General features: G+C 37.5%; 1 protein-coding gene and 1 non-coding gene across 2 annotated transcripts in view; both read left to right on the forward strand.

The window, feature by feature from the left end:
• Positions 1-5,442: 5,442 nt before the first annotated feature.
• Trnat-ugu (transfer RNA threonine (anticodon UGU)) lies at positions 5,443-5,515 on the forward strand. Its single transcript has one exon. It is a non-coding gene; the product is annotated as a tRNA-Thr (tRNA).
• A 7,296-nt stretch (positions 5,516-12,811) lies between these two features.
• Positions 12,812-13,484, forward strand: part of LOC111319636 (peroxidasin-like) — a 42,323-nt gene continuing 41,650 nt past the window's right edge. The window contains exon 1 of the mRNA XM_088730957.1: positions 12,812-12,895. The gene's annotated coding sequence lies outside the window, so the exon portion shown is untranslated. The remainder of the gene's footprint in view (positions 12,896-13,484) is intronic.

A 13,484-nucleotide genomic window follows, 5' to 3' on the forward strand; every position in this document is an offset into this window, starting at 1 on the left:
AAGTTTGGGGATTCCAGTCGAGAGTTTCTGAAGTTCTTTCACTTTAATCGTGTAGCAAAAAATTAAGGTATGGAGCAACCAGTTAGTTAAAGTGCATTTGAAATTTTAAGTTTTGATAAAGTCAGAAGAATTAAATCTCTGTCCTATTTGTTGCGTTTAAAGCTTCTCATCATTTCCTCTACGAACGCTTCTAACAAATCAAAAATCTGGGAATTCGCTTGGTGTGGCGCTATTCGACGGGAGGGGAAAATATTTCAGTTTTATTTGGGTTCACAGGCTTTTATGACATAACTTAGACACAACGTGCGCTCTGATCGGACAAACATCTGCGCCTCGTGGTTTACAAACTTTTCTCGTGTTTTCCGGTTTATCAGCAGGTAAACTGATGGAGAATGGGGTTTGTCGCTTGATCCTTGACCAATCAGAGCGCGAATTAATGCTATAATATCAGTCATGAATTCGCCATAAATTCGATTCATCAAACATTGGTACTTTATAAAGATGATGACGTTATCATTTATTCATTTGCCCACCCAAACGGCCTTTGGCTCAGAAACTTGGGTTCCCAGGCAAACTGATTAGTCGTGTTTTTCGTTAGAGCCCTTTGCCCAGCTTACCTTATATATATCTAGAGCGAGATGCGTCAATGCAATAACGTCAGCATTTCTTTTGTGCAATAAATTTTTATCTATTATATTCCGTTGCGAGAGCAACGAGTTACTTTAAATAGCTGCGACACTTTGCTCAGAGACAAATTGTGTTGGTGGACTCTATGCCCCAGCCAAAGCCACGTTACAGTCAATGGTTGTCTGAGTACAACAAGCACAAACAATTCTACTACATTGCCGCTTTTCATTCTCATCTTGATTTTAAATGCCGGCTGCACTATTTGACAATTTGACTGAACGATACAAAACAACTGTACGGGTAGGGTATCATTCTTAAACCACGCAGAACAACGAACATACTATTTTTCTTATCACTATATAGTAAGAAAAATCTCTTTTTAAATATTTATCGCACGACACATGAGGACATTTCCCCCTCAACCATATTTCATCTGGCTTTGCTTAGGGTTGGAGCCGTTTTATTCAAATGCTTAGTGGCCACGGTCTATCTTATAGTCAAATTGTCATTATTACTTTAAAATTCTCAACTACCATTAATCATACAATAAAGGTGTAAACTATCATAATAATAATAAATAAAACTGATCGACCAAAAAGGAAAATGATAATACCTATAATAATAATAGTTATAATAACAGTGACAAAAAATACATAAAAATGCACAAAGAACAAGCAAGCAGACACACGGGGCACCTTCTGCAAAACACAATATACACGATAAGGATAAACTAAGCTTTATAACATAGCGCGCGTGTTTACCCTATATAAGTCCTATTGAGCCACAGTGAACAACATCTTTATTTACGCACGTCCGTGCGTAAATAAGATGACGTGAGCTTTTTTTTGTTTTGTTTTGTTTTGTTTTGTTTTTTACCTGGCTACAGAGTTGCCATCCTGCTAATTTGCAGGGCAGTTTTCCTTCCCTTTAAAATGTGGAAGAAACTAGCTAAGAACTGCCCAATTTTTCTATCGGCATTGACTTTTTAGGTCCTGATCTAACAAGCAGAAAAAAGAAAGCCGAAAAAAACTCGCGCGTTCCACGTTTCACAAATTTGTTGGACCGTTGAGTTTTAAAACATTCTATAGTGACACTTGACTTCATTTAGCATTGATTTTCTCCATTTTTCCCGGCCATTAATTTTAAGCTTTTTATTCACAGTTGTCGATTAACTGGATCAAATGCGCTCGCTTAAACCAAAGGTTAAATGTGGCCTATTTTTGGCCAGCCAATAAGGACGTTTGTTTACTTTTTTGTGCTTTGTGCGAGTTTTGCACTCTATCACAATAGAAAAGATTCCTCGCACAGATCCTTGTTGTCGCTCTATTATAAAAGAATCTGTTCATGCTATTAGCTGTGCGTATAACGAATTATGGATGCACGCGGGAAATTTGGAGAGCTCTCAAAAAGATAGAGTAGCACGAGGCGCACCAAACTTTCCGCGTGCATCCATAACTCGATAAACGTACACTAAGCATGACCAAATTCTTAAAGGATAAAGCGTACAAAGGAAGGGCTAAGGGCATAATACATTAAGTTATCCAAAAAAATTTTGTGATTAATTAATAGTGTCTAGATTTTAGATTAATCGATAAACATCCACATAGTAAACTCGATATTCATAACAAAAGATAAGATGTTATAAGTAGAATTAAAATATACTCGGTGGAGTGATGTTTGAAAAACCCAAATAAATTATCGCAGATTTTCTCGGGCTTTTTTAAATAGTCTAAAAGGCGATTATAAATGACTCCTTGCAAGATTTATGAAATGAAGCAGCCTGAACTACGGAAATAGGTCTCTGATCAGTGAAAATAGATGACACGCATTTAAATAAAGATATGACATGAATAATTTCCATTTGATCGGATCAATTACAGAAATCATAAACAGATTATACAAGAGTTAATCAAAGGGCTGCAGATCATAATAGCACAATCCTAAACAGATCCATCGAAATATTGTTACACCCTGCTGCTGTTTAATACAGAGCACAAAGTGTTTAATTTCGATAATTTCCTCATCGGATTTTCTTCCACAAAAAAACTAAGTGAAGGAATTTAATGATAGAAAGGAGTCTTGGGACATACAAGATGGGGGTCATTATTAGCTTGGCTAGGGGGGAATATAGATAGTGGCTTGGATCCGGAAGATCTTAGTTGCCAGGCTTAAATTAGATGATAACCCTGTATATCGCGTTTGGTTTTGAGAACCCCACTAAGTAATTTCGAAGAGAATTTTAAGACCATTGATTTAGCATTTATACTAGTGCTAGTATCACTAAAGATAAGAAAAAAAGCTTTCAATTTTATTTCCACATCCTTCAAATAATTCGATAGTTATACACATGGTGATGTCGTGTACATATCTGAGAGGACCACCGGTAAGCATTATCAAGTCAATGGCTTTCGTTTCTTTATCTGTCTGGAATGCTCATATTCTAAATATAGAACGGATATTCATTCGCTCTTTTCTTTACTTTTTCCTTTTTGGTTACTCCAAGTGTTTTCGTTGATTTTCCATAATTCTGTTCCGCTTCCAAGATCTTTTTGGCTGTTGTTTATTCCAAAGTTTGAACACTTTACTCGTAAGGTCAGTAAAACGCTCTCACTCGTTGAGTTTCGAACGTGGTTTCGGGCGATTTCGTCCGTTTTGGGAATGTTTTGTCATGGGATGAGACGAAGGTACTGGCTACTGTTGTGACAGCAAAATATTCAGTCTTCCATAGTCAGTTGGCCAGCGTGCCCAATCCTCTTTGCCAATAGTGGCACTATAGAATTCGCAGTAAGTCAAAGAGCCTCTTACTTACACTTATTAATCAACTCTAGTCAACTCTCTCCGAAAATTCTGTTCGATATATATGGTAAGTTCCGTAGCATACGACGGTCATTTAGAGTCGGAGAAGAGAGGTTAGAGAAGTGAATTTGCGAGAACAGAGATTGCAGATGACTGAGAAAGAATTGTCGATGGAGAGTCTTATTTCTGATGCCTTTCAATAAGCGTGGTATGCTCTACAGCTACTTTTCAGCTAAATACACGCTACCGACACCGCGGAAATAGGTTTTGGTGACGTCACAGTGGTCAGTGGTCATCAACATTAGGCTGCCAAGCGCTTCCATGTGTTTGTGGACTGAGTTCGATGAAAACATCGGCATTTTGCATGGTTTTAAGTCGGAAAATATCCATGATACTTCACCTTGTTTATTATGGTTGATCCTTTGAATGGCTTTTTAATACTAAAACCACTTCTTAACGAATAGCGGTACTGGGGAGTCATTTTGTTTGGAGTTTTGTGCTGTTTGCTGACTTAAGCTGGCCGTCGTTACGAAGTGCGATCGTGGTTCGTCAGTCGCCCTCGCCTTCAGAATTGTCAAAAACAGCGATAGTTTTCCAGACAAAGCAAGAGATTAGTTCTGTAAGATAATTTTCCGGCGAGTCTGAAGACTTGTTGGATTTTTAAGTGTTACTAGCATGAAGCAATACACGTAATTATTGAGTTGTGAAAATATTCACACTCACTTTGCGCCGACGTGCGGTGCCTTTTCATTTTTGAAATCATTCGCTTCGTTGAGAATTTACTTTTCTAGACTGATTTTTCGCCATTCCACCTTTCTAATTTTCTGTGCCTTTAAGAACAGGTGTCTGTAACGCTCGAAACATCAGCTTTTGTAATCGTTACGGTTGCCAATTTACCATTTCAACTTTGTTGAAATATCCAAATTAAAATAGGAAAACATTTGTTCATTTCATATACTTGCAGTTTTATCAACAAGTTATCTCTCATGAACAGAATAACGCCTGACTTAAGCTCATATAATCGTGATGTTTATAAAGGGAGTGGAAATCGAAGAAATTGTGACTTGTTTGTATTTGAGACTGTCCAACATGATTGGTTCATTTACAATTTATCTTTAATTAAGTCTTTATTGATATTAATCGATTGTAGATCTCCATTACTTGTCTTTGGTACGTTTGCTTGTACTTGTTACTACAACTGCTACTTTAATTTCCCAAACAGCTCTATTTGTTTTACACGAAATCATTTTCAATGAAACTCACTTTTTTATTATGATTATTATTATTATTATTTACATATGATACACGATCCTCGCAGTAGATAGCGCTATTTGAGCAAAAGCGAAAATCAGACCTGAAAAAAATCAGGCCTGTACGGGATTCGAACCACTGACCTCTGCGATACTAGTGCAGCGCTCTACCAATTGAGCTAACAAGCCAACTGGGAGCAGGCCGTTGAGTTGATTCGTAATAAACCCGTGAAAGTGATAAATCAGATACAATGACATATATGAAGTTCATATATTTGAACTGCGGTATTAGATACATATGATACACGATCCTTGCAGTAGATAGCGCTATTTAAGCAAAAGCGAAAATCAGACCTGAAAAAAATCAGGCCTGTACGGGATTCGAACCACTGACCTCTGCGATACTAGTGCAGCGCTCTACCAATTGAGCTAACAAGCCAACTGGGAGCAGGCCGTTGCGTTGATTCGTAATAAACCCGTGAAAGTGATAAATCAGATACAATGACATATATGAAGTTCATATATTTGAACTGCGGTATCAGATACATATGATACACGATCCTTGCAGTAGATAGCGCTATTTAAGCAAAAGCGAAAATCAGACCTGAAAAAAATCAGGCCTGTACGGGATTCGAACCACTGACCTCTGCGATACTAGTGCAGCGCTCTTACAATTGAGCTACAAGCCATATATTCATATATCTCATTGTATCTGATTTATCACTTTCACGGATTTATTACGAATCAACTTAACGGCCTGCTCCCAGTTGGCTTGTTAGCTCAATTGGTAGAGCGCTGCACTTGTATCGCAGAGGTCAGTGGTTCGAATCCCGTACAGGCCTGATTTTTTTCAGGTCTGATTTTCGCTATTGCTTAAATAGCGCTATCTACTGCGAGGATCGTGCATCATACGTATCTAATACCGCAGTTCAAAATACATCAACTTCATATATTTCATTATAACCAAAGTGATTTCCATAAGTTTGTTAGAAGATATATATAGTATAACAGAGAGTACAATATGGTTTCTTTGTTATTGCCATTTCGTTCGCGCCGCAATTAGTTATCACAACTGCTATCACTGCTATATCACTACTACTATATTAAAAATTTTCTGTGGATCGACACGTTGTTTTCGTCTTATTATAAGTTTGTGCGCTTGGGCAGTGCGTTCGAGTTGGTTCCTAGAGCTCTTGGCTTCCCCTGTAACCCTTGCAGGTCACACTCTCACTCTATTCAAGATCGGTGGCAGATGCTAGATTTCGCACGCCATCGCAAAATGAGATTCATAAAAATCCTCCTACTTAGTCTTATAATGTAGGACTGTGAGATGAAACTCGTGCTCGAAAAGCTGTAGGTTATGCCAAGGAGCTGAGATTGATCTCGAAATTCTCCTTATGCTTCTCGTTGCTAGTATACCCTGCACCAGACCCCACTCTAACACGAAAAGTCAACTGGACAGCACAGAATGGAACACAACGTTGCAGCCTCAATTAAAACAACTTTTGTTAAATGAAAATTTTTTGGCAAGAAATATATTCAACTCTCCTTTTCAAGCGTTAATTCAGATTCCAAGCAGTTTCCTTAGCGGCAGACAGGGATACGCTGTTCCCCGGCGTAGAACAGTAGAGATGGGATCTGGTATCATTTGCTTCACGATAATTTGCTTACATTTATTTCTCGTAAACACATGCTATTTTGAGAGATTGTTTTCCTTTCCCAGTAACATAATTCAAAGATAAATCCAACAGATGAAAAGAGATCCTTCCCTCTAAACGCGAAGAAGAAAAAACTGTAGGTCATCAGCTTTCCTCTTTCCTGAGCCATTTGGAAACCCTCTCCGGACTTTCGCAGAAATGAATATTCAACATTGACTTTTGATACGTAAACATGTTCATTATTCAATATATTTGATAAATATTCGTGCTCGCTAATGACACTTCATCCATCGAGTGTAACAAAGGAAACTTCTTTTTCTAGAACAAGTAAACTACTGCGATTCATTGCTTTGTAAAAATTTGATTTTGCTTCAGCAGCGTGTTCATCGAAAGTATGATAATAGGTACTAAATTTAGAAGTTTTGGGAACATTAATATTCACGTGGCCAGATCTACATACGGCTACGCCTCGAGCCGGAAACTCGTACTCACCAGTTACCTGTTTGTTGGGTGGAAACGTACAACCAAATTGTCTTCACAACTGTTACTATGATGTAATGCTCGAATAGCAGGATCACGTCAAAAACTGTGTTATGGAGTACTATAAACGTACTGGACTCTTAAAGTTTCTGAAAGTTTTTAGAAAATCAGGAGATGCGAAAGATGTTCTAGAATTGTTTGTCTCGTAAAACTACCACGCGACTACCACGCAAAGTTTCCCGACTAAATAGACTTCGTAATTGCAAACTAGGACTCGATCGCCAGTACCAAGTAGTAAAGGTTGTTAATGTTATTGTCGGCAGACTGGAGCTATTATTCGAAGCTCGATTCCATAACACTAAGTGAGATTGCTTTCGTTTGCCGTGTAAATTGATCCGGTATTGAATCTGATCGGGTGGTTTTAAGAAGATACTTCAACTGAAGAAGATACTTCAGATCACAGCAGTGAAACTGGAAGGCTCATGCCAGACATATGCCTTTATAAAGGAAACATGCGACCCTCCAAAGCTTGCCTATAACAAAGCCCATATTTTATAGCAGCTAGTCTGCTATAATAGTTTCTTTTCCATTTGCTTGTTGCTGGACTAGAATCGCCTACCGCATAACATCTTTGTTGGCCTAGCCTGTGATTAAACATTGATAGAGTGTGTTTCATTAATGGTGATGGAATAAATTTTGCATCACATGCTATTCTTAACAGCCTTTACATGTGCAAAGTTGGCAAAATTTGTTTAAAAAAATAATAGTGATAAAATTGTAAGAAAACATCGGGCAGATAAAACACGGGTTTCTTAAACGGGATCGCGTCCTTGATAGAGAGCCAAATAGTTAGCGGCTACCTCGCAATATTAATATACCTCCAGCTTCTAGTATGATTCTAACTTGAAGTCTTCCTCGTTAAAGCTGTCCTGACTGCCCTTAAGGTCCCTACTTTCTCTTTTGTAACGAACATTCATTTCCTGCATTTGTGGTTTAGTCTCATGGAAAGAAGTATCGTTAATCAATTCGAATGTTTTCGTTGAAAAAGAATAGCTTGTTTGTCATTAATAAAATGATACATGGATGTCCGTTTTTCGTGGTTTCCGGACTGGCAGTACATCTGTCGAAATGTTGCGATCCTCATTGTCTGAACCCAATCGTTAGAAAATGATTCAAAGACTTATTTTGCATATTCCCATTAGATATCAACCCTGAAAGCCACAAGAATCTACACCGAAATCTATAATTATAATTCTAAAATTATCAACACTAAACGCCGCTACCACCAACGCCTACGTTTGGGAGCTTGGCCCACACTCCTTTAGATCGTGATGATGGCGACTCACTAATTGACGCCTATTTACACCTCGTAAGAAAAAAAGGGCAGCAAATTAGTGGGCAGGTAAAGGAGCTCTTGTTGCAACGATCAGATCACCCCCGATGATGGCACTAGACAGTGACGAAACGTTGGGTCGATGAAATGTGATTTCCCCGGTTACATTTATTAAATCTTTAAATCAGAGTAGCATCAAACCATGTCTGATTGTCCACCGGGTTGTTGTGTGAACTTTAAAATATATCCCAAGTCTAGCTCATCACTGAAGTTGCTATTTAAATTTCTACAAATCTCTATGATAGTAACATCTGGTAAACACCATCATTGACACGATGGTCGATTTTGAAACGGAAATCTTGGAACGCGATTCCAAGCAAACATTGTAGTCACAATTAGATGCGGAAATTTTAGGATTATTAAAAACTTTGTTGTCGGAAAGATTGCCATGCGAACTTAATCGAAAGTGCACGCAAACGAAGTGAAATTCTTGTGAAGTTTCAAATTTCGTATGAAACTGTTTATTCGCAGAGTTTTCAACAACAACGGACGGTTCCAGAGATGTTAAGACAGTTGTAGCGAAAAGTGTCACAGCAGATCGTATCTTGATACCTTTTCATGCGTTCTTATTTCTGAAACGCAAATAGAAAATGACTCTCCTTTTCCTAATTACGTCATTTGGAATCTTCGAGTCGATGTCTACAACGGAACTTCTTTTCCGAAAACGCGTCTAAATCTATGTAAAGTGAATTGGGAAGGTGTTTTTTTCTGAGTCGCACAGCGATTGGTTCATAATTTCCATACATCACGGCAAATAGAGAAATTTAGGAATTCAAAAGACTTTGTTGTAACAAGGTGAAAAACTGTCGCAAGGTAAGTCTTTAGCTGAAATGAGATTCACGAAGTGCAATAATTTTACCGACATTGTTTTTAAGTAGCTAGGTGTATATCAAACGCTGCACATCTATTTACGTCAAAGGTGTCTTTGTTTTATTTTTAATTTCTCATTGATAAACAGTTTACATGCTTCCAGAATATTCGGAAGTATATGATAAAGCACTATTAGATATAAGAATATGTAAGATATCTAAAAAGTCGTCGTAGAATCCGCTGAAGGCTGCCACTAAAAATCCTCGTTCGTTGACTGTTCTTTCCAACTCGTCGTCCCCAAAGTAAGGTTATAAATATCTTTTACCTTCTTTTCTAGTTTTTGCGATAACCCTATCATCTTGAATTCCCAACGCGTAGTCCTGTCTGTAACGTTCTTGTTTGTCAAATTTGTCACATATAAGTAGAATTATGTTCTCTTTAAGTAGTCAAATTAGGCACAATGTCAAATGTTTTCGTATTACTTTCGTTTTTTCTTATCTTACTTAATTGCTTTTTATTCTCTCTAGCTTTGTCACAGAACGTTGAAGCCGACGAATTTTTTATCACCTGTCACATTCTAACGTAAGTAGCACTTACTAACTCATGGTACAAATATTGCTGCTCTCACTTTCCATTTTATTGCTGCAACAAAGATTTTGAAAGGGAGAGACTACGTTTTGTCTCCCTTGCGAATCTACTCTACGATCATTCGCGAAAAGAGAAATGAAATCGCCCTTATTTCTGAAAAGTTCTTTTTCATCATAGAGATTACTTGAATCGTTGTTTTCAAGTTTGTCACAGTCATCACTCCTAGAAAGAACATTCCTCGTGATTCGGCTACTTACAAACATAATTTATATATCTTTAACTGTAAAACATAATACTGATTCTTAACCACTGCTTCATGCAAGCATCGATGGCGAAAATGAAATGACAAGATAAACCTTTTCGTTTACTAAAAGATGGCGAAAATTATATAAACATTTCCTTTACCAACCTTGTCGAGGTATACCGAGTATATAAACCTTAGGTAGAAAAGATTACATTCATAATCAAGCATTGCTAAAAGAGGCAACTAAGAATTTGTTAATTTTATAATCTCCTAAACTTGCCGCTAACGGTGTTCACGGAGAAAAATTCGCATAAAATCTTTCGAAATCTTTAATCAATCCCTTGTTTATATCGAGCGTAGTACGAGCTGAATGCCCTCAAGACAAACATATCTGGCAGGCCAAACACACCAGAGAGTCTGCAGAGCACTGGGAGGCGTAACTTTAGCTTTCTGCGTTTTTCAGTCGAACGGAGGAATGAATCACGCCATCAAGGTAGACATTATGCCTGCCTAAAAATGTGTTGATTTTTCCAGGACGTTTTTAGAAATAAAAACATGGTCTTAGAGACAGAGTCAAGCTTCGGATTGAAAAGTTGAAATCCCAGTTAGAAACTGTCCTCTAGACGGATTGCCGCACCCAAACACTTACGATAACGGCGGTAAGTGACACGTAAGTGCGAGACACACTAGGAGCTGGTGAGACATCAAACGTCATTAAAATATGTCTGACAATTTTTTCGGGGTGAGCCATGTGATTTGGTTGTAAGTTATGTGCTAAAATTCTGGGTATCTTATGACTGTTTTTACCACAGTAACGTTTGCAAAGGCTCTGGCAAATGCCAGCTTTCATAGTTTTCCTTTTTTTAATTGTGTTTCGCTAGTTTTGCCCGATATATTTTGAATAATTCACTAGGTGATTGTTATCTTAATGGCAGCTTCAGATTGACAAACATTAAAATTGATTGATTGATAACTGGTAGATAAAATATTCTTTGCCAAAATTGCCAAAGGTGAAGATGCTAACATTGCGTACCAGCATAGCAACGGCCTCATTAGTTAATAAAAATTTGCCTTCCCTCCAGGAAAACGTCTTATGCAAATCATATGTCAGTGTGTTTGAAAAGCCTCCTCTTCATTCTTAATTCTTGACTAAAACCTAAACGCTCAACCAGAACATTAAAATTTATTAGGTTTTAAAAGCGTACCCAAAAGATCGTCTTCAACTGACAGTTGGAAGAAAGTTTGTGATTAAATTTGTCCAGAAGAACCCCTTTAAAAGGGATAAGGCCTAAAATTAGGTTAAAGAAAAAACAGCACTGATGTCACTTCGTGTGCCTTTTTACTGGAGCTGGCGATGCTCAATGCCGTCGTCGCTGCCGTAACAGGTAGGAAGATCCTAAGCGAAGATTTTTGTGGTCGTATGTACATCTATTCATTCCTAAAGGAGTTCCTTTGATGAGCCGGCCGAAGTTTCCCGCTTGAGTAAAACCTAAACGACATAAACCGGCTGATAACTTTTAGACAAATTTCAAAATCGTTGAAAATGTCGTTATGTTTGAAACAAATATCTTGAAATTGCGTAATCGAAAAATATAACAGCAGGATAAATCGTCTTTTTACAAGCTAGCCCTTATATGATGATTAACAATTATTCCACGAGCGCGCGTTGGATATGAGATGATAGATAGCCAACGAGGCGCGTAGCGCCGAGTTGGCTATAATTATCTCATATCCAACAAGCGCGAGTGGAATAATTTTTTTTTTAAAAAAACGCCCCCAAGATATTGCACAAATCTTCTCGACTTTATTTTGTAAGAAGAAAGCGGATGTTACAATGTACAGATATTAGATTATGGTATATTGGCTCATATATCATAATGGCTAAGCCAATAAAAAGTCTTGAATTGCATTATCCAGTGATCCAGTTTTAATAATTTCATATATTCGTTGTGTATGATAAGAACTGTTAAATAATTTATGCTAATGAAAATGGAAGTTTTTGTCAAAATATTTACTCAGCAGTCAAGTTTTGATGAAAAGAAGAAGACAAGAGAAAGAAGCTTTATTCCAAGAAATGCTAAATATGTTATGTAGAAGCGAGCGCAGAGCACTGTCATAATTACTTGCGTGGAAGAGACCCAGTCAAGAAATTCACCATCTTCCGCTTGAACCGTTGTTAAGTGAAATTTACGTACAAAATTTACCTTCACATTCGTATTGCTTTTGTGAATGGAAGTATTGTAGGATCGAAAACTGATTTTGTTACTTTTAAGAAATGAATGTATACCTTTTTTTTCCAAATCGAGTATCATTTTTCATGTTGAGCTCCTAAAAGTCGATTTTAATAGGGACGGAACGGAAAAACCATCTCGAAAACTTTTAAAACGCGCGGCCTTACGGGAACTTTGCAGTCAATAGTGATAAAAAAAGCTTCTTTTAAAGGCACATGTTTCATGACCATTAAAATAGATTCCAAGTTACCATGCGTCTGTTTGTTAATATAGATCACACGCAAGATCAAAAGAGTGGCATAACACCCACAACAGGCCCACGGAATGAGGAAAAAATATTGTCAGATTGTATGTCTGTCCTCCAGGCTATGATCAAAAGCAAAAATTAATCAAACTTCGAATATAGTTTTTCATACAATGGAAGATGACTTACGTTAGCGCAAATGGATTTGAATGCACCAAAGTTTAGCTATATGATAGAGACAACTCCTCGACTGATGTTATTTATTTATCCCTAAAAAAAACATGCAATTTAACTTGATGGAAGGATAGTTATCGGCGTCCTTCGCTCTGAAACGATTTGCTTCCCCACGATTTAGTTGAATACAAATCAAAACACGCAATTCTTGCGTGCTAGTGACGAATAATGCTTTGAGGAATTTGCGTGGGATACTTCATGAAGCACGTAGCTCTTAAAAGTGATTCACGTTAACGGAAGTCACTAAGAGTTATCAGGTCAGCTAGCCTGCCCATCCGCTATCATTCAGCAACCGGTTGACTCATCACTTTGTGTCTTCTTTGAACGATTCATCACCAAAGTAAGATTTTATCCTTTTCCTGTTTCTTGTTATTAATCACAGTGACGTTAACCTTAGAGAGAAGTAGCTCGGGATGACAAAAACAGCCACCTATAAGTCCTGCTTCTGGTCAAAATAACATATGACCTATAGAATAAAAATCAGGCTTTGTCAACAGAACTGCAAGAGGCTATTAAAATGTTTTGAGATTAAAGATGCTCGAAACGAATAAGCGTTTAGTTCAGTGGCCGCTTATTCTAGAATATTGACTCATATATTAAACCCTGAGCCTTCAGGGGAAAATTTCGTTATCTAAAAAGTTATTTTTGTTTTTGTACATATTTGGTTGATACTGAATATGAATCTGAAATAAGAATCTCATTGACTACGACTAATGGATGCGCTAAGACTTTTCGTCCCGCTAATAACTCCCGAGAAAGAACCCAGAGAAAGGGAAAACAAAACAATCAACGGCTTCATCTCGTTTCGCAACTAACTTCATTTCCACGCATGAATTCACCTGACAGTTTTTGACGAATCTGAGACAAGATCATTGAAGCATAGCGAAATAATTTTCCGAAACAAAATAAACAACGCATTGAACGGTAGG

This window comes from Stylophora pistillata, chromosome 1 (assembly GCF_964205215.1).
Source record: "Stylophora pistillata chromosome 1, jaStyPist1.2, whole genome shotgun sequence".
Lineage (NCBI taxonomy): Eukaryota > Metazoa > Cnidaria > Anthozoa > Scleractinia > Pocilloporidae > Stylophora > Stylophora pistillata.